The sequence below is a fragment of the Sus scrofa genome, chromosome 18, assembly GCF_000003025.6.
Source record: "Sus scrofa isolate TJ Tabasco breed Duroc chromosome 18, Sscrofa11.1, whole genome shotgun sequence".
Lineage (NCBI taxonomy): Eukaryota > Metazoa > Chordata > Mammalia > Artiodactyla > Suidae > Sus > Sus scrofa.
Window position 1 is genome coordinate 2,068,809 of NC_010460.4, and position 21,164 is coordinate 2,089,972.

Genomic DNA, 21,164 nt, shown 5'->3' on the forward strand with positions numbered 1-21,164 from the left:
AGGAGGTGGGATGACGCAGTGTAGGTGCCGGGTGGGGTCCTGGGACTGAAAAGGTGGGGGATGGGAAAGCCAAGGACATCCCAACAAGGTCTGAAGTTCTCCTGTGAGTAACCCACAGGGACACAGGGAGGCGCAGGGATAGGCTCCCCATGTTAGCTTTTCGACTGACCTGGGAACTTAAAACTAGTTTCAGTAGGAGTTTCTGGCGTGGCTCAGTGGTAACGAACTCAGCTAGTATCCATGAGGACGTGGGTTTGATCTCTGGCCTCGCTCAGTGGGGTAAGGATCCAGCGTTGCTGTGAGCTGTGGTGTAGGTTGCAGACACAGCTCAGATCCTGCATTGCTGTGGCTGTGGTGTAGGCCGGCAGCTGCAGCTCCAATTTGACCCCTAGCCTGGGACCCTCCATATGCTGCAGGTGCAGCCTTAAAAACAGGAAAAATAAATAAATAAAAAGAAGAAAAATACAACTAATCTAAAGTAAAATTCTGCAGAGTTCCCATCGTGGCTCAGCGGAAACAAATCTGACTAGCATCCATGAGGACGCAGGTTCAATCCCTGGCCTCGCTCAGTGGGTTAAGGAGCCACGTTGCTATGGCAATGGTGTAGGCTGCAGCTCCAATTCCCTAGGCTGGGAACCTCCATACGCTGCAGGTGTGGCCCTAAAAAGCAACACATAAATAAATAAGTAAAGTAAAATTCGATTTTAAAAAGTACAAGTTTCCACTTCCTTGACCTTCTCTGGCCTCTTCCCTGCTTTTATATTTTTCCATAGCATTTATTATCCTCTGAATGGGATCTATTTCACTACTTTCATCACTGTCTCACCCTGTTAGAAGGTGGGCTCCCCAGGGCAGGGGCTTGGCCGATGCTGGATCCCCGGGGCAGGGTCAGTGCTCAGGACATGCAGGTTAGCGTTTATCAGGCTGGGGTCAGGGTCCTCGGCTCGCTCCCCACCTGTGCCTCCAGCCACGCTGGCCAAACGCTGCACCTTTGCCTCCAGAAGCCTGTCGTGCCCACTGCGTCTTTGCAGTCGCACTTCTTGCCTTTGCACAGAGCTGTCCCCCTCATGTCTGCACGTCCAGCCCTCTCTCCTCCAACTTCTGATCGAGTGTCACCTCCTCAGGGAAGCTGCCCCAGCCCCAGACACAGGGTGGCTCGTTCCGCAGCACCCCGCCTCTGCGCCCTCGGCACTCCCACCAGCCCCCGGCCTGGTGGACTCCCGCTTCCGCTGCCAGGGCGTGTGCCGAGGCGGTGATGCTTGACGTCACTGGGCATCCTGGGGGCCTGGACACCTGGCCAGTGCTCAGTGAGTGTCCGTCAGGTGGCCAGAGCCGAGAATGACTGCCGGAAGGTGGAGACGCAGGGGGATTCAGCTCATACCCCCGGTTTTGGCGGGGGGGGGGGGAGGCGGCCAAGGTCGAGGGAGCACGTGGCCTGGGCGCTGAACGTTCACAAGTCGTTGAGAGCGGATACTCGCTGAAGACCTGAGAATCTGGGTAAACGGGGTGGAAGGAGGACGGTATGTGGCCAGCGGGTTGCCGCATCCCTGAGAAGGCCGGAGAGCCCGGGCGCTGTGGCAGGTGCGGGCGGCTCCCGGGCTTTCCTTGCGGGCTGCGCCGCACGTGTGGCAACAGGTGGCAGAAGCACCAGCGGAGACGGGGGCCGCGTCCACGTCCACGTCCTGGGCAGCCGGCTTGGAGCAGGACGCCCCCCTGGAGCTGGGGAGGCGGCAGGCTCAGGGTCCGGTTTGTTTCTTCGCTTTTGGCACCTGAGTCCCTTCCAAGAAGCCCGTTTCTCCCGCCCTCTGTGGCCCAAGGCCATCCACTTCTTCACATTGAAACCAAAGCCACATCCTTCGTTCAAAAATCAACCATAGCTGCAGGCGCCCCCGATTTTCTCCTGCTGCTCACACTGCCTTGAACCTTTCTGAAGCCGTGGTTGTTTTTCTGCTGCAGGTATGTTTACAAGTGCAGCTTTTAAAGCATGGGTGCCTAGTGGATTCACGTTGGGTGCTTTTCTGCTGTACAGCCAAGGGGCTCCGTCGTGCTCTCTTTTTCACATTCTTTTCCGTGATGCTTTATCAAGGAGGTTGGGTCTGAGCCCCTGTGCTGTACATCCTGTTGAGAACAGGGTGCACCCACTAACCCCAAACTCTGAAGCCGCCCCCCATCACCCCACCCCGCAGCCCCTTCCCGCCTGGCAACCGCAAGTCTCACTGGCGGTGCGTCTGTTCCTGTTTGGTAGATGGTTCATTTGTGGTGTGTGTTGGACTCCACGTGCGCTTCTGTTGTTGGGAAAGCCGAAATCCTTCCTCCACTTTCCAAAGTAGCCCTGTCTTTGCTCCTAGGCTCCAGTGGGGTCCTGCTGAATTCGTCTCATGTGCAACCCGCTCCTTCCTGGCGAGTCCGGCGACCCGTGTCCTCGAGAAAAAAAACCACAGTTGCCTGATGCCTGCTTCGTTCACGCCTCGTCTGAGCTGATGCAGTCTCCTCGTTCCTGTTTGGGGCCTAAAGCATCTATTTCGGATCTTCGGGAAGCCAAAGGCCACATCTGTGACGACGCCCTCAGATTTTACCCAGAAAACCCACTTGGTTGGGCTTTGCTTCGCTGATGTCTTGTCCTGTTTTCAAGCTGCAGTTGGGATGGTAGGGGGACGTGTGACCCTCTGCTGGGATGGAGGCCCAGGGTGGAGGAGCTGGTGCCTGCTGGGAGGCCCAGGGCAGCCTGAGAAGGAGGGCTCTATTATCTTGGATTTGCTGCTTGTTTGGAAGAGAAAAGCGTGCCGCTGTTTTGCACATTCATTTTCTCGACAAAGTAACAGGTTCCTGGAAAGACCACGTCTTTGGCCTGTCTGATCGCTTAGAAAGGCTGGGAGTCCACAGGGTGGGAACCACGACGCAGCTCCATCCAGAAGAGCCAGTTCTGTCAACCGCACACATTTGGTTTGACTTGGAAAGGTCACGGTTCCCCAGAGCCTTAGAGTTGGGGTCCCAGTGGGGAGCAGAAACCAGGGGCCAGAAAAAACCAGAAATAAGACACATGACACATGGCTGATGCAAAAAGGGGGCGTTTATAGAAGTTTTGACTCTGACATGGGGAGCGTGGGCCTTGGGGACCAGCTCGAGGCCAAGATTTGTCCAGTAGCAGCTTTGCTTTGGAGAAAACCCTTTCTAAGAAGAGGCCGGAGGCAACTGTTTTCTTATTATCACCGCCGGCGTCCGTGACAGAAGGCAAACCACATTGATTCCTGCTGCCGACTCAGAAAGGAGAGCGGCCAGAAGGCCCTGGGGTTTTAGACACCCCCAGACAGTTCTGACACAGGGAGGGACTTCATTCTCTCCATCTTCTTCCCAAGTGAGCTTTAGGGAAAAAAACGACAGTTTTCGAGCTTCCTGTCATAGGAGGAGGCAGCCTTACTGATTTCTTACTTACTCCTTTTGGTAGGGTTGGGGTTTCTTTCTGAAATCAGAGTTAATCTGGGAGTTTATTTTTTAATTTTTAAATTTTTTTTTTTGTCTTTTCTAGGGCTACAACCGTGGCATATGGAGGTTCCCAGGCTAGGGGTCGAATCGGAGCTGTAGGCGCCGGCCTACCCCACAGCCGCAGCAGCACCAGATCCGAGCTGCGTCTGCAACTTACACCACAGCTCCCGGCAACACCAGATCCTTAACCCACTGAGCAAGGCCGGGGAGCGAATCCGCAACCTTGTGGTTCCGAGTCGGATTCGTGAACCACTGAGCCACGACGGGAACTCCTAATCTGGGCGTTGAATAGGCAGCACACAGGTGTGCAGCCCGTGTTCCCGAGCGTGGGTGTCCTTTTCACACCTGACCCTTTGGAGCAGAGAAAGGGGTCTGCAAAGTGCCCCCGTCCCTTCCTCGTGTGATGGCTGAACCGGGTGGAGGGGGCACTGCTTGCTCTGAGCTTCCTCCATCTCCAAGGGGGCACCGCAATTTCCAGCGGAGGTGAGGCCGGCGGACCCACAGCAGGAATTCTCGGTGGAAGACGCTTCGTCCACAGAGGTGGGCCCCGGGCACTTTGTAAAAGAAGCTAAAGTGCCTTCGATGGCGTGTTACCGCACAGCATTTAAGTGTCTCTTTGTTAAAATCACTGTGCCCTCTTGGAATGAAGAGAGCTTAATTGTGGAAATATTATGAATGGGAAATGGGTTAGGTCTGGAAATTTGGGGTAAACATGCTCTACTTTTTTTTTTTTTAAAAACAATCTAATTTTTAATTTGTGTTTACGTATTTCTTTTTTAACATTTGCAGCCACATGGATGGACCTAGGGAGAGGATCGTACTACGTGAGGTCAGTCAGACAGAGACAAACACGCTCTCCGTTTGAAAAGGCCTGAGCGGTCGTCGCAGGTGGAATGTTGGTGGAGAATGAAGCCCAGCAGAGGCCTTATATTTTGTTGCAGCGTTTTTGGATTTCATATGTGTGTCTATGGAAATCACCACCACAGTAAGTCCACACTCATCACGTCTCAGATACAATTTTTTTTTTTTTTTTTTTTTTTTCCCCTGATGAGAGCTTTTAAGATTTTCTCTCTTGGGGGCTTTCAGATCTCCAGTCCAGTGTCATTAGCTGTAGTGTCCAAACACCTTATGTTCAGATGCGGTTAAGTCTTACACAGAGCTCTGTTGTGTTTGGGACAGTTTCCAAAAGAATGGCAAGCAGTTAAAATATATGTAAGGAATTCTGCGGAAGATGCGGGCCTGCACGCGTGTGCAGGTGTGCGTGTGTGTTTCCTTGCGGGCACGCCCTGCGCTTTGCAGGCAGGAAGTCCAGTGACTACGCGTGATCTGGGGCCCGAGTGCGGGCGACGCCGCCACCCTGGCAGGGCGTCCCCTGCTCCAGCCAGGATGCCTTTCCCAAGCGAGTTCATTACCTCTGCTCTTGGTTTTCCTGCGCTTAATTGCAGGTGATGGATTCAAAAAGAGCCTTCACCTGTTTTCACGGGGCTTTCATCTTTCGCAGACAAAGCAGGCTGGGGCTTGGGCCTTGATCTGCGGCGTGCTTAGGGCCTGCGTATTAAAGAGGCTGGATGCCCCTCAGGCTTTTAAGGGGTTTTTTTCTGGGAGGGGTTAAATTGATGAGCGTGTATAATAAATTGAAGCTTTGTTGTTTGGCAGATTTTTAAAAAATTTGTTATTCTTTTATCAGTTCAGAGACCGGGGAGTACGGCATCCGCCGCCCCCCCCATCTGCCTTGAGATTTGTACCTGACGCTGATGGGCTTTGATATTACAAATATTTCTGTATGTTTCTGCTTCTCAAATAATAACCCTAAAGCCGAGTATCTGAGAGTCTGGGGATGCAGTGTTTTTCAAGTCACAGCAGAGTGGCTTCTTCCTGCGTCTCTGCAGAGCTGTCAGGCCCTGCAGGGAGGGGCTGGACCCGCCTTGCCGAGGCGCTGCTGATCCCCCGCCGGGCCCGGGGCCCTCGCTTACCCCAGTCTGTGCTCCGCTCCCGTGGGTTTGTTTCTTGGCCGTTGCAGTGTGTTCAAGGGCAAGCATCTGGTGGGGACATGAGGACTGCTCGCCTCCGAGAAGCACCACCCCTCAGAAAGGCAAACCCCACGCCAGGCCTGCACCGTCAGCTCTGGGAAAAATCCGATTCGGACAACTCGTCTGGGGCTGCAGACGCTCTGTGTGAGCCTAGGCTGTGCGGCTCCTGAGTTCTGTGTGCAGAGGGGTCGTTCATTCTTTCTTTTTGTTTATTCGTCTGACTATTGTTTTAAATAGAAGTGTGGTTGATTTACAAGGTTGGGTTAAGTTCTGCTGTGCAGCAAAGTTTGCAGTTATAAATAGACACGTATTCTTCGTACATTGGTTTCCATTATGCTTTACTGAAGGATATTGCATATTGTTCCCCGGGCCCGACAGTAGGGCCTTGTGGTTTATCTGTCCTGTCTATACTAGTTTGCACCTGCTAAGCTCAAACTCCCCGTCCATCCCTCCCTCCCATGCCCTTGGCAGCCACAAGTCTGTTCTCTCTGTCTGTGCATCTGTTTCCCTTTTGTAATGAAGTTCATTTATGTCCTATTTTAGATTCCACATAAAAGTGATATCATACAGTATTTATCTTTCTCTGACTTTTTACTTAGTGTAATTATCTTGGATCCATCCATGTTGCTACGAATGGCATCATTCATGCTTTTTTATGGCTGAGTAGTATTCCATTGTCCATATGGAAGACATCTTCTTTTTCCACTCCTCTGTCAATGGGCATATAGGTTGTTTCCACGTCTTGGCCATTGTAAATAGCGCTGCAGTGAACATCAGGGTGCCTGTGTCTTTTCGAATTCGAGTTTTTGTCTTTTCCAGATATATGCCCAGGAGTGGGATTGCTGGATCATATGGCAACTCTGTTTTTAGCTTTGAGACGCCTCCATACTGTTCTCCACCAACTTCCTTTCCCACCAACAGCGTAGGAGGGTTCCGGAAAGGGGGTCGTCGAAAGGACGCAGGTAAATACACCTGCTCTGGTGTGGCAGAGGACAAAATAACGCGTGCGTGTTTGTCCTGTGTGTGTGTGTGCCCGGATGCGTTCATTGTGGGGAGGGGGAGGGGACTGGTGCCAAATACTTTCTCCCCCCTTTATTCCAGCGGGGCGCCGCGCTCAGCGCTGTGCCGGAAGGTCGCGGGGTCCACAGGGAGGCTGTGTTGGCTGGCTTTCCGGCTTCGCTCTTTTCCCCGGGTGGAGGCAGTTGAACTCTGCCCGTACTTGCTAAGATGCTCGACTCCCTCGACTCCCGCTTGGTGCTTTGTAAACACCGCAGCGTTTTCCGCGCCCCCGCCCCCTGGCTTGCTTCTCGTTTCATTCACTACTGCAGTTCAGTCTAATCGTATCTCTTGGAAATAATATGAGAAAGTTATGCTGTTTTACTCCATCAGATTTAATAAGTTTGGATGCTTTCCAAGTACGAGGCATTAATCACACTTATACCCAGGCCTCAACAGTTCATCCACCCGGTAGATTCGTGTCAGAGACATAAAACAATCTGCTCTAATGCACACAGTTCCCTTTAAACCGGGCGCTCGCTTTGTGTTGGTAAAACTTGCTTTGTATCCAGGGGCTGGGATGAGAAAGGGGGCGGGGATTTTTGTGTCGTGTGAAGCGACTCACGGCTGAATTTCCCCTTCCTTTGCGGATTTATCCATCCATCCACCCACCCATCCACCCTTCCATCCCTCCATCTCTTGTCTGTCTCTCATCGATCTGTCAATCATCCGTCTATCATTCCTCTGTCTCCTCTCTGTGTAACTGAGCTCAGCACAAGGAGGCATGAGAGCGCCTTCGCTGTGTGCAGGGTGAGTTTACCTCACAGAGATGGAGTGCCGTGTGGTCTTCCGATCAGACGGCCCCCCTTGACCTCAGGGCTTCCGTCTGGGGAGGCAGGGGCCTTGGCCACTGATGTTTGCCTGTTTTCCAGGAGGGGGGTGTGATGTTCCTTGACCGGACAGCTTGTTGCCATGACCATAGGTGAGGCTGCAGAGAAACATACAAAAATGAAAATAAACAAGAACTTCCTTTGTCACCGGAATCTGTTTGGTCGGTTTCTGTGGCTGGAGGCCCTTTAGTCTGCCTCCGCCCTCCTGAGCAGAATCCTCTCTATGCCACTTTTCTTTGTTTGTGTGGCCCAGAAGTCTTCGTGCGGTGGCAGAGTTATTTGAGTGTTTAATCGGAGTGACAGCATTTTCAGGTGTTGCTGTTTCTCTGATGCTTCTGCCGCGTCCTTAGGAGAAGTTGCCCGGTGGAGGCAGTGAGTCCCGGGAGCCCCTGCTGGGAAGCGGCCTCTACTGGTGCCGGGTGGGCCCCCTCGGAGTGGCCTGCAGAAGTTCCCAGGCCAGGGGTAGAACCCGCGCCACAGCAGTGACAATGCCAGGGAGCTCCCTCAGGGGCGTTTGAGTCCCTCAGGGGCGTTTGAGTCCAAGTCTATGGGAGGTGGTCACTGCGGATTGCTCTCCGGGCTGGGAAGCAGAAATACCTGTGCACCACTGCGTGTGTCCCCACCTCACCTGAACTTAGTGTAGGGGACACAGGGAGAGGCACTGCTGTTGGGCTTTGCTCCCAGATGGCCTCACCTCCGGGTGTGGAGAGGCGGCACGCACCATGCAGGCAGACGTGCTAACGGATTGCAGAGTGGCGCGATGCAGGTGAGGGGGTCAAAGGGGTTCTGAGGAGGGGCCCTGCTCACCGGGGTGGTCGGTACCCATGGACTTTGAATAGGGGAAAGATCCCGTCTGACGCCAAAGGCCCTGTTCCTGCTCCCCCATCACAGTTCCCCGACCTCTGCACGTCTCTGCATGATCCTCAGCTCTGCCCTGAGAGGATGCTTTGGAAGCATGTGTGGCTATATTTTATTTCACTGGGTGAAAACTACACATTCAGAAACAGACTCCCAGACAGAGAGCTCAGACTTGTGGTCGCCAAGGGGGCAGGGGAGGGAGTGGGATAGACGCGGAGCTTGGGGTTCATAGATGCAAACTATTCCGTTTAGAGTGGAGAAGCAGTGGGGTCCTGCTGTGCAGCACAGGGAACAGTGTCCTGGCATAGACCATGATGGAAAAGAATATAAGAAAGGGAATGGAGGAGTTCCCGTCATGGTGCAGCGGAAATGAATCCGACTAGGAACCATGAGGTTGCGGGTTCGATCCCTGGCCCTGCTCCATGGGTTAAGGATCCGGTGTTGCCGTGAGCTGTGGTGGTGGTCGCAGACGCGGCTCGGATCCCGCGTTGCTGTGGCTGTGGTGTAGGCCGGGGGCTACAGCTCCGATTCGACCCCTAGCCTGGGAACCTCCATATGCCATGGGTGTGGCCGTAAAAAGACAAAAGACCCCCCCCCCCAAAAAGAGAGGGAATGTAAGTATCTATGCGACTGAGTCACTTTGCTCTACAGCAGAAATTGGCACAGCATTGCTGTTAACTGTACTTTAATTAAAAACACTACACAGGCAAGATATTTCAGCTTCCGCCCGAGAACAGAGTGAGGTCTCTGGAGTGAAACAGGCACCCAAACAAACATACAAGACATTAAAAGTCCTAATATAATAAGAGACAGTTTCTAATCGTATAGCAAATGATTCACTTTGGGCCAATGAGCTGGACAGTTGCTTTTCTCTCTCTTTCTATCACCGATGCTAAAAAGGCGTCTACTTCAGACAGTATGGCTCAGACGTAGATGGAATTTGGTTTCAAATTGTGTGAACATCTGTCATTCAAACCAGCCTCGGTGTTAACATGCAGAGTTTAAAATAGTTTCACTGGGGTTGTCTTTATCTGATGGTCATACATAAATCCATCGCTGTGTTTCTATAACTACGCATTTGGCCTTGATTGGAATATAAGTGATTGTCAAGTTGAAATAAAGTTTGAAGGCACGACTTGCGATGCTGGCGTTGGGGAGGGAGGCTTGCTTCTTAGGAAGTTTATAATTTCGTGTGGTCGCGGTGACCTTTCCTGGAAAGTATCTTAATCCACGTGACATCATCCTGTGAAATAAGTTGTGTCACAGGACTCACGCCTTAAACGTTGGTTGAGGAAGTGTTCACTGCACGCCTCTGGGATCCAGACCCTGTTCTGGTCGTTAGGGGCGGAGCAGGGAAGGCGACAGACCAAGCTCCTACCCTCCCAGAGCCCGAGTGTTCCTGGGGAGGGTAAGACGGAAGAGGGCCGCCGAGAAAGAGGTGGGGACAGACAGGGGGTGTGGGGACATGCAGGCAGAATCGGGATGCGGGGGGCGGGGGGCGGGGGGCGGGGGCGGGAGGGTTGATATTTTCCTGTGAACAGAGGAGACCCTGCTGATAACAGGGCATTTGAGTAGAGACCTGAATGCAGCGAAGGCACGAACCTTGAGGATATCTGCGAAAAAGAACATTCTAGAAGGAACGGCAGGTGCAGAGACCCTGAAGTCAGAGTCTGCTTGATGCATTCAGGGAGCATCTGTCGTTCAGAGCGTCCCACAGCACGCGTTGTCTGTGTAAACACAATTTTTATTTAAACAAATTTCAAGTATAGATAAATCGCTTCCCTAAGCAGATTTATAACTATTTGAGGGCTGAAACTCTATTTTAAAGGTATCTTATACTCATCATGTTTAGCCCAATGCTGAACCCCTAACAGGTCCTCCACAAATGCATGTTAAATTTAATGGACTCGGAGTTCCCGTCGTGGCGCAGTGGTTAACGCATCTGACTAGGAACCATGAGGTTGCGGGTTCGATCCTTGGCCTTGCTCAGTGGGTTAACGATCCGGCATTGACGTGAGCTGTGGTGTAGGTTGCAGACGCGGCTCGGATCCCACATTGCTGTGGCTGTGGTGTAGGCCAGTGGCTACAGCTCCGATTGGACCCGGGATCCCCCATATGCTGCGGGAGCAGCCCTAGAAAAGGCAGAAAGACCAAAATAATAATAATAATAATAATAATAATAAAATAAATAAATAAATACATAAATTTAATGGACTCAATTACTAAAGTATTAACAGTAATATTCACTATAAGGTAATGGATGTTTAGTTGATTCAGAACATTTTCCAAGGAAAAGAAAAAAATCCGCGATTCCAGCCTTTCTTTCTCAGTCGCCTTTCCATTAAGATGTTATGGAGCCTCATCAGACGCCCCTTCCTCACTGACCGTTGTCCCAGGAAGTGGCCCAGGCTGGGTGTTGGGCAGAACTCTCCTTCCTGTAGAATGCCCACGAGATAAACGTGCTGTCCTCTGAGACCCTGCAGCTCAGTGCGATCGAGTGGGAAATTACAGCTCCCCCATGTGACACAGGACGCGTCAGGCAAGTTCCCTTTGAGTTCACCGTCGTTCGTGTGCAAGGCACACTTTGCTTTATACCAGAGGTGTGCTCTGAACACAGCGCATCTCGTGCCTGAACTCAAGGCCCTTCCCGTGTGTTTGGGGAGTCTGGGTTTAGAGGAAAGCTCTGCCGAATCATTGGTAAAGCCCAGGACGCTTGTGTGAACGTCCCGGCCCTGGTTATGTAGACACAGCCCCAGCACACGCGTGTGCTTCTCTGTGTTCCATCGTTATAACGCGGAGGACTTAAGGGCAGGGGTGCAAAGGCCCTGGGGTGGAAGGGTCCTTGGAATGACCGCCAAACGCCAGAAGGACCATCTGTGGTCTTGAGCGCTGGAGTCAACCTGCAGCTGGGCACGGATCTCTGCTCACCGAGGCCGGAGAGACGGGAGGGCCCGGGCCGAGGTGGACAACTTAATGCTTTTGGGTGTGTGGCGGTAACTCCATGAGGAGACACGGGGAGGCGGGTCACTGAGAGGGAGGACAGGGAATGGCCGGGCAGCCTCCTGCTGTCCCGGTTTGAGTTTCCCCGAGTGCAGCGCAGAGAGGGGCACTTGGATATGAAGGAGGATGAGAGCCCGAGAGAGTGAGGAGGCCAACAAGCTGGACCAGCCCCATAGCCGGCAGTGTCCAGTGCAAAACAAAACGGGTTGGAAAACTCAAGACAATCACAGCAGAGTGTGAGGCCAAACCCACTTAAGCAGGGGCTCTGTGAGAGCTGGGGGCACAGGGCGATGCCACCAAGAGGCAGGCCCCCCCCCAGGTGTCCCTGCTGGCGGCTGGGGCTTCCTCCTGCTGGGGCCCTGGGTGGAGGGTGCCTCAGGGGGTCCTTGAGGGGCCGGTGTTTAATCCTGCTGCCCCCTGCCCCCACGCTGGTTAAGGTCGAGCCTGGGGGCCTTACCCCCGGCATTCCGCACCCGGGCATGTAAGCAGGCACCGTGGGGGCTAAAGAACATCTCAGGCAGACGGATGCAGGGAGGCCGCGTTCGTGGGCAGACTGGCCGGGTCCCACGAGCACCTGCTGGGTGTCCTTTCCACCAGCTGCCCCGCAGAGGCCGCTTTCACAACCCCCTTCTCTCCTGGGCCGGCCTTCAGGGCAGGGCCAGGGGTCAGGGTCGCCTTGGGGGTGCAGAATGGGTTCTGCAGGTGAGGGAGGCTGAGGAGGACCGTGGGCCCAGCGCCTAGATGCGGCGCGGTGATGACAGACGCGCTCCCGTGAATCCAGGGGCAGTGAGCAGAGTCTCTGGGCTCAAAGTCTCTGAACAGAACAAGCTGGGGACGTGAGAAGGATCCCGTGAGGGCAGCGCCACCACGTCCCCGAGAGAGGTCCTCTTGGGAATTTTACAAATAACCTCTCTGGGCATTTCATTAACATGCAGCTTCTATTTGCTAACATATGAATGTTCTTTATGAAATTAGTCACCCACGGCCCCGCGCCTCAAGGCCTCTCTCCTGAGTCTGTCCTGATTCCTCGGGAGGGGGCATCGCTCATCGTTCCCCTTGGGGCTGCATGCCCCCACCGTCCAGTCCCTGAGCCCCAGGAAGAGGGGGTCCGCAGGTCCCTCATCACCAGGTGGGGCGGGCTGAGTCCTGGCGGATGCAGCGTGGGCGGAGCTGCGCCGGCTCCAGGTGAGGCTCTGGGCAGCAGGTGCGCCACCCCGGGCATCTTCCTCCGCCTCCAGACTCCGTCTGGAGTCCTGCTCTAAACCCCGCTGCACAGCCCGCTGTCACGTGGGAACCCTCATGTATTCAAGCCACAGAGCGCTTGCTGTCTACACCACACCCAGTCTCTCTCAGCATCAAGGAACCTCACCCACGCTCTGCACGCATGCGCCGTTCCGCCGTCCCCCGATGTTGCTCTCGGTGGTGGGGATTCTGGAAGGAACAGGAGGACACCCCAGCCCCATGGATCTCGTGTTCTGGTTGGGGACACAGACAAAAAGCAGATGAACAGCAAGCTGGCTGCTGGGGGACAGTGAGCGGTACTGTGCAGGAAAGGGCAGGTGTTGGGAAGACGGGTTGGGGCTGATGGAGGCTGGAGAGTTGGGGGGAGACCTCACGTTTGCGTGTAGAGCTGGGGAGGGGCGGGTTCAGGGGCCGTGGAAACTCCTGCGTGTCTGAGGGGCGGGACAGGCCAGTGTGGCCTCTCGTGTGGAGGGAAGGAAAGGGACCAAGAACGACCTTGGCCTTTGGGCTCTGAAGCTGGGGGGATGCTGGTGCTGACGACGGCCGGGGAACGTGCAGGTTCAAACGCTGAAAGCCGGGGGGCTGGGTGGGCTCCACCGGGGACGAAGTGGGGACAGATGGCCGGGGCTCTGAGTGGATTCCCACAGGGACAGTCAGCCTGTAGGTTTAGGGGTATCATGGATGATTCCCAAGTAAGTGGTGGCGGTGCGAGTCTGGAAAGACGGACGGTTGCCTCTGGGGAGAAAAGGCCTTCTGCTGCCCGAGGCCCGCTTCTCTCCTAGAAGGCGCTCCGAGTTTTCTGATTCCTAGAGATTTACAAAGAGTCTTTATTTCCTTGGAGGCACCCGTGAGACTGGTACCTGAAGAGCAAACGCTTTCGAGATTGTGTAATTGATGGAAAAGTGACACATTCAAAGTTGCTGTTTTAAAATATCGCCGATCACTCACTGTGACCTGGGAGAGCACGTGGCTTCATGGCTTCACCTGAAATTTACAGCTGTTTAGTGTACATTTTATTACTTTGTAAATAATAACAATTATTTATGAAATTTATTTATAGCATTTTTTATTATAAAACGTTCTTATTTATCATTATACAATAATACAGTGAATAAAATGGTATATTTCTGGAAATAATTCTGCCTGTGAAAATAGGCTGCGGCCTGCAAATGAGATACTCTTCTTATTAATCTCGGCCAGATTTGCTCAGCGAGCTGCTTACATCTGGCAAGAATATTAAAATAGGACTAAGAAAAATAGATGATAACCGGCCCCGTGACCCAAAGCGAGGGCTGGCCATCCAGGCTGGAGGGTGTGGGAAGGCTCTGAGAGCAGCCGTGCGGCGCCTCCTGCTCTGCAACTTGAACAGCCTCTGCGGGAGAAGAAAATCTGGGGGACCGATGCTTCCTTTGGGGAGCAGGAAGGCGTGGAGGGCGTCTGCTGGGCTCAGTAGCTGGGAGACTCAGGTAACTTGACATGTGTCCCTTGCAAAAGGCCCTGTCACGGCCCAGGGTTCCAGATCATGTCAGCCGCTGGGCTTGTCTGTCCTTTAAAGCCTGTCTTGGCTCGTTGCTCTCGATCAGACCGCTGTTCCTTTCTAATTCGTAGTTCCACTGCAAAACACCGACTGCTTCAACTAACAAAAAAAAAAAAAAAAAAAAAAAAAAAACCTGTCAAGAATCTTTTAAGACATTTCATAGAATTTATGTATCCACCATCAACCTTTGACTCGATAGACAGAAATTGTTAATTGGGCACGCTGAATGATCTTAATATTGATTTAAGCTTTTAAATGGTTTTTTAGATGTTTTATCCTAATGCCATCATGAGAGCCACGGGGGCAAAAATGATTTTCTAATTTATCAAATCCCCATAGTAAATGGTGTAAACCAGTGTTGAGACGTAGCCCCTGTGGTATTTAACTTGCACTTTAGTATTTGTACTTTCAAATGAATCGCATGCTTTCCTGGATGCTGATGATCAGAGAGCTGCATTCGTGTCTCTGGAGTTGTGTCAACTGATGTAGCACGTTATGGCCCAAAGTGTCAGCTCCATTGTCGTCCTGCCCACACCCAGATAACCATTTTGGGTGCTTTTCCTTTGGCGCTTAATGAGGATGATATCAAATCGTTCTATTAAAAAATAAATGTACCTATCCCGTGGTTCATTTGAAATGTAATCTGTAGACACCTATAATAAAGACAGACAGTAAAGTTTACCGTGGACGATGTGAGATTTTGGCACTACCAAAACAGGTACACAGATCAGGGCTGCTTTGGTATAGAACTCGGCAGCTTCGGGCAACCACTCGTGCAAATGCCAGCAGTGAATCTGCCTCAGGTTCCTCCGACTCCCCACCGCCCTCCGTTATGGCCCGTAGAAAAGTTAGGTTAAGTGGGTGAAGGATCCAGCATTGCTGTGAGCTGTGGTGTAGGTGGCAGACACGGCACGGATCGGCTGTGGCTGCGGCTGCGGCTGTGGTGTAGGTGCGGCTCAGATCTGGCATTGCTGTGGCTGTGGTGTAGGCCAGATAACCAGGCTGTAGCCCCGATTGGACCCCTAGCCTGGGAGCTTCCATATGCTGTGGGTATGGCCTTAAAGAGACCAAAAAAAAAAAGAAAAAGTCCTTTTGAATGAGCTCAGGCTGCCTTCTGTTTATTTGATTTTCACACCCTGTGAGTTTCCCTTGTGCTTCCTGCGTTCGATTCCTCCGTGGGTCTCAGTCTTATCCACACAAATAGAAGCGCCTGGGGTGTTTCTTGAACTTTCCAGGCTGGGGTTGCTCCTGGAGGTTCCCAGCCCCACGAAATCCGACTTGCTGGGGGCCAGGATTCCGGCAGCAGCGTTTGCAGGATTCCGGTGATTTGCTGATTGGACACTGTAGCTGGGGATTGAGAACCACCTGTCTCCACTCTTTCCTATCTTGCTGAATCTGCGCGTCCCAGCAACGCTGGTTGTACAGTGAATTTGGAGAGAAGGACTAAACCTTTTTACTCTGAAACTCAGCTTGTGTAGCTACAAACAATAGCACCCACTGACCGTCAGGAAATGAAGAGGTTGACACCGGTGACGCTCTAAATATTTGTGTGGCACTCAGACTCCTGGTGCATCTGCCCATTTTCCGTGGTCCTCTGTCTGTTGTGCTTCTCAAGCACAGAGGCATCTCTTAGGTGGTGTTTCCCAACTGGCATCGAAAGCCCCCATGTGTGGCCTCCAGCCTCCATTTCTCTCTTGTGCTCACGTGGGGTAAAGTCACCCAACCCGACCTCGGTGGCCAGCATCATCTTACTCTTATGCTGCGCAAAGCATAGCCTGAAAGCTTAAGGACTCTGGATCTAAGATTCCATGAAATGGATCCGTGTCTCAGTTATCCGTCCGTCCTCAGCAGTTCCAGCGCGGCCACCGGGATACGCTGTGGCCCCTGCACTTGCTGACTGAGGCCCCCGACGTCTAGAGAGGCCGAGACCCCAGCCCAACGTCGTAAATCAACCAATTTCGTTACTCGAGAGGGGCTGTCATAAAGTCTTGATGGCCGAACGTTTTGAAATTGAACTGAAATGAGGTTTCTGGCTTTACCTGTGGGCTTCAATGGCCCCATCCATCTCCTCCCCACTGCGGGACAGGTATCCTCTGGTTCCCTCTAATAAAGGTTCTCTCTGAAATGGGCTTGACCCAGAGAGACGTGGCAGAGATAAGGAGCACAAGAATGAATCGGTGTTGTTTTTTTTATAGATCACCAGCTAATTTTAGATTTTGATATCGCTATAGCAACATGCTATTTCTATCTTATTATTATTGCATTTTTGCTCCGATTTGAAACCTTGGTTTGGGGAAGAAAATTGATAAATTGGAGATTTTAGGCTTGAAAGGAGGCTCTTGAACCAGACAAAACAGGGGTCAGATCACCTGAGGGGGAGAATCAGTAACGTAGAAATAGCTCTGGACGTGGTCGTTCATGCTGGAAAGTGACCCGGCTGGGAAGGGCATCCACCTGTGCTCCTTAGACCACGATGCCCCATAAGCGAGGGTACTCGGCCTTCCAAGGAGGACGGCGTCTAACAGCTGTGAGTGCTCCCTGCTTCCAGGCTCTGCTCCCTCTCTGCCCCCCAACCCCCATCTCGTGTCCTTCAGTCCCGGGCGCTCTCTCAGGGCCCCTGGTGTTTTGAACCGAGTGGACGCCGGCCCCAGGGCCTTTGCACCGTCTCCTTTCCACGTGAGAATTTCGCCTCCTTCTACGCGTGGTCTTGCCCTCATCTCCTGTGGGTTTCTCCTCTGCTTTACCGAGGGCCTGTCCCACCATCATATCCAAATGTGCACGGTGCCCCCTCCTCACCCTCCCGTGTTCACATCTCAGAGCCTGGCCTCACCCAACCAGCCGCACGAGCCCTGCACGCAGGGCTCTTCCCTGGCCCTTCCCGTAGCTGGTGTCACCCAGCGCTCTTCGCTTCCCGCCCGAAGACCCTGTGAGTCTGTCCACCTCTGGCCGTCACTTTGGTCTGAGCTCTTGGCATCTCTTCCTAAGCCCCTTGTCTCCTGGCTGCTTCGTCCCCTTCTTATGCCCCTTTGCGTGATAAGGAGGCTGGGCCCTTGTCACAGATGGCTCCCGTCTCCACGTCTGTGTTCAGAGCGGCCCCGCCTTCCCTTGTGTGAATTTGTTACAATTTTATTTATTCGTTCCCCACGGGAGGACGTGGCAGTTGTTTCTAGTCTTTTGGCTGTTGTGAACTGTTCTGCTGTTAACATTTTTGCACATTTTTCTTGGGCACAAGGCCCCGCAGGGCAACGGGAACACGGCATGCAGACACTCAACGTCACAGAGTAATAGCAGATGGCTTTCCGAAGGGGTGTGTCCGGGTGTGCTCCGTGGCCTTTTGGTCCCTGTGCTCGCTGAGCTCTGGTCTGTCAGAAACCTTCACTTTCATTAATTTGGTGGGTGTGGAATGGAATCACACTGTGTTCTTGGTTTACGCCGAGTGGATGACTAGTGAGATCAAATAGCTTTCCAAGGGTTGCTTGGATTTTCTTTATATACCTTCAGTGGTTAAGAAAGCTTTCGGAGTTCCCGTCGTGGCGCAGTGGTTAACGAATCCGACTAGGAACCATGAGGTTGCGGGTTCGGTCCCTGTCCTTGCTCAGTGGGTTAACGATCCGGCGTTGCCGTGAGCTGTGGTGTAGGTTGCAGACTCGGCTCGGATCCCGCGTTGCTGTGGCTCTGGCGTAGGCCGGTGGCTACAGCTCCGATTGGACCCCTAGCCTGGGAACCTCCATATGCCGCGAGAGCGGCCCAAGAAATAGCAAAAAGACAAAAAAAAAAAAAAAAAAAAAAAGAAAAAAAAGAAAGCTTTCTTCCTTTTTTTTTTTGTCTTTTTGCCTTCTTCTAGGGCCGCCCCCCAGGCATATGGAGGTTCCCAGGCTAGGGGTCTCATCAGAGCCGTAGCCATCGGTCTACACCACAGCCACAGCAACACAGGATCCGAGCCGTGTCTGCAACCTACACCACAGCTCACAGGAACACTGGATCCTTCACCCACGGAGCAAGGCCAGGGATCGAACCTGCAACCTCATGGTTCCTAGTCAGATTCGTTAACCACTGAACCACCACGGGAACTCCCCTTCCTTTCTAATTCTTGTGACTTCAGTGTGTTTTCATTTCAGTCGTGTGCTGGCTCTAATCGCCGACACGGTGTTGAGTTAAAGCAGTGGTGGTGGCCACCAGGTCTCTGTCTGCCTTTACGGGAGCGTTCCTTCCAGTGTTTTCCTGGGAAGCAGTATGTTCATGGTAGGTATTTTATCCACAGCCTTCACCAGGTTAAAGAAGGATCCTTCTCTTCCTCGCTTGGATGGTGTTTATTTATGGCAAAGGCGTTTTCTCCAGCGATTGAGATGAGCCTGTGGTCGTCTGACGATACGGTGTACGAAATTTATGGATTTTTGGTATTAAAACACTCCTGGATTTCCGAAATAAATGACACTCGGCCATGACCCACCGTTGGATCTGCTTTCCTAAAATTCTGCTCGGGCTTTGGGCTATATATTCATGAATAAGGTTGGTCTTGTCTAAACTTGATTTCAAGTTGATACCGGCCTCGTGGAATAAGGAAGGCCTTGCTCTTTCATTCCCGGGAAGAACAAAATTGCATAAGAATGGGCTGATCTCTTTCCCAAAAAAATTGTAGAACTCACTTGGAAAACCCAACCTTCCTATTTTTTCCTTCCTGGGAAAATTCTTTACCCTGCTTTGGTTTCTTTCATAATAAAAAAGATTCTTCAGGAATTCTGTTTATTTTTGAGTTATTATGAATTACAAAGAGTTTATCCCTTTGTCCAAGTTTTCACATTTTGGGGGGTTAAGTTATTTAAGTAATTATATCTGGCATAATGCCCCTTTTATGACGAATCTTACTTGGTTGCGGCTTTGCCTTTTTTTCTTTATCGATTTCTCCAGAAGTCTGCCTCTTGCTCTCTCCCGAGAACCAAGCTGTACTCTGTGGTTGGCCTTCAGCTTGCTGGAGATGAAAGGGGGGGTCACTGGTGTTGGGGATCAAAGCCCCAGGAGCGATTGGGACATTTTTGGGGCCTGCCGCGTGTCCCACGTGTTCAGCCTGCCAGTCGAGGGGACCTTCTCACCAAAGCACGAAACGGCCGAACCGACCGAAACCCAGGATTTTCTCTGCAGGATCGAGTGCTGGGGGCTGCGGGCTTCCGGCCCCGTCTCTGCTTCCGGGGGCGATGCATCTGGAAACGCGAGCAGGGTATTTGCAGTTCAAGCGCTTGGCTGGCAGAGAGGCCCGGGGACGTCACGAAGGCTGCCGGGGAGGAGACCCCGAGCAGGACGTTCAGGCCGACTCTGGGCTCGAACGTCTTTCTCGCCATGTGTCCTGAAGGCAGAGACGAGGCTTCGGGGGTCGCGTCCCCTCTTTTCCATCAATTAGGTTGAACTCTCAGAGTATTTTTCTGTGTTCACTTGGAAGAGAACGTCCACTCTGGTGTCTGGGACCAGAAACTAATGTCAACCCTAAGAGCGAACAGGGAGAGACCAGATGGTCAGGGGTCCTTGACGGACGTGCCCACGGGGAAGAGATGCGTCCCCTATGAGCCACATAGAACCCAATTTTCTTTCGGAAGTCTCCTAGCATTTTTTCAGGCCCTAAGGTAGGAGAATTCGGAGTTCCCAAGTAAATGACAGTAAGAGTTTGTGGGGGGAGGCAGAAGGAGAGGTCACTCGAGGTGTCCCCGTCCTGTAAGGACACCTCCAGCGAGTTGTGCAGGTTCTGCTGACCTGGTGCCAGCATCCCCCAGGGGCTCTCTCCTCGGTCTCCTTGTGTGATTATCTAGAAGGATGCTTTTCCAGCAAGTGACCGGGTGGCACGCGGCTAGATTCTTCCTCACTGTGCTTGGCTGCTTGGCGCCTCGTGGGTCCTGGGGCAGGTATGTGGGCTGTTGCTCTGGCTCTGGGATTTTCCTTGAGAGCAATTCTTCCTGCCTGGCAACGTTCAGAGTCACTTCCCTGAGCCAGCCCAGCAGACACACCTGCTCGCTGCTGTGACGTGGCAAAGGCTCAGTGTCTGGCCACAGCCTTGGTGACTCCCCCCATGGTGCAGGAAAGCACTCCCCCCCCGCCCTTCTTTCTTTTCTTTCTTCTTTCTCCTTTTCTCCTTAGGGAGACCTGCCATGATGCTCCTACTTGCCCGAGACAGAACTCTTCAAAATGCCACGCCTAACGCCTGCCTCTGTTCCTTCACCTTGGGTGATGTTGCTTAATCCTTTGTTCCGAGGAAAACATTAGCAGATGTTGTCATGCGGATGCTACAGGCCTGCCTTGCTTAAAACTAATTATAGATCAATAAATCATGGGGCGAATTGTAAAATAATGATAAAATAACTTACCATAGTGTTCCTTTAAATACTGATGACACCGGACGTAATTTCCCAGACTGGTGTTTTCCTCTCCTCCTGAGTGTGGCGTAAAGCCTCGGTAGCGGTTCTAGAGGCAATGCCACATCCTATCTGGGTGGCTGTCAAGGGTCCCATTTGCTGGGCGCTGCGCTGCCGCCATCCGGCTCTGGAAGGGGCCTTGGGAAGGAGGGCTCTTGCATCTGTTTCAGTGTTCGGCCCTCTTGGACGACCGCCCTTAGGCCAGGCAAATGCATGGGCCCCAGAAGTGGCCAGACACAGCCGACGTGGAAGGTTCGGGTCCCAGGGTGACGGGACACGAGGCTTCAGCCTTCAGAGTCAGAACTTAACACGTGCCAAGAGTCTTTTTGGAAGAACGCGGCGCCTCTAGTTTTTTTTTTTTTGTTTTGGTTTTTTTTTTTCGTCTTTTTGCTATTTCTTGGGCCGCTCCCGTGGCATATGGAGGTTCCCAGGCTAGGGGTCGAATCGGAGCTGTAGCCACTGGCCTACGCCAGAGCCACAGCAACGCGCGATCCAAGCCGCATCTGCAACCTACACCACAGCTCATGGCAACGCCGGATCGTTAACCCACTGAGCAAGGGCAGGGACCTAGTCGGATTCGTTAACCACTGCGCCACGACGGGAACTCCAAGGCGCCTCTAGTTTAAAGAAGCCCAGTTATTTTCTGTAGGAGGCGAGAGCAAACGTTCTTTGGAGTTTGCACGTGGTGGGTGTGAGTGGGGAGCCGTGGGCAGGTGCAGGACGGGAGGCC

General features: G+C 52.6%; 1 long non-coding RNA gene across 4 annotated transcripts in view; it reads left to right on the top strand.

Annotated features, from left to right (window-relative positions):
- The window catches only part of LOC102166684, a 192,592-nt gene that overhangs the window by 98,882 nt on the left and 72,546 nt on the right, over nucleotides 1-21,164 (top strand). For 3 of the 4 annotated variants that reach the window (XR_002340275.1, XR_001302290.2, XR_002340277.1), the window contains 2 exons: nucleotides 2,349-3,355; nucleotides 4,273-4,468. This is a non-coding gene — a long non-coding RNA (uncharacterized LOC102166684). Of the gene's footprint in view, nucleotides 1-2,348; nucleotides 3,356-4,272; nucleotides 4,469-6,332; nucleotides 8,588-21,164 lie in introns of those variants that run through there. The other variant, XR_002340276.1, reaches the window with a different exon arrangement.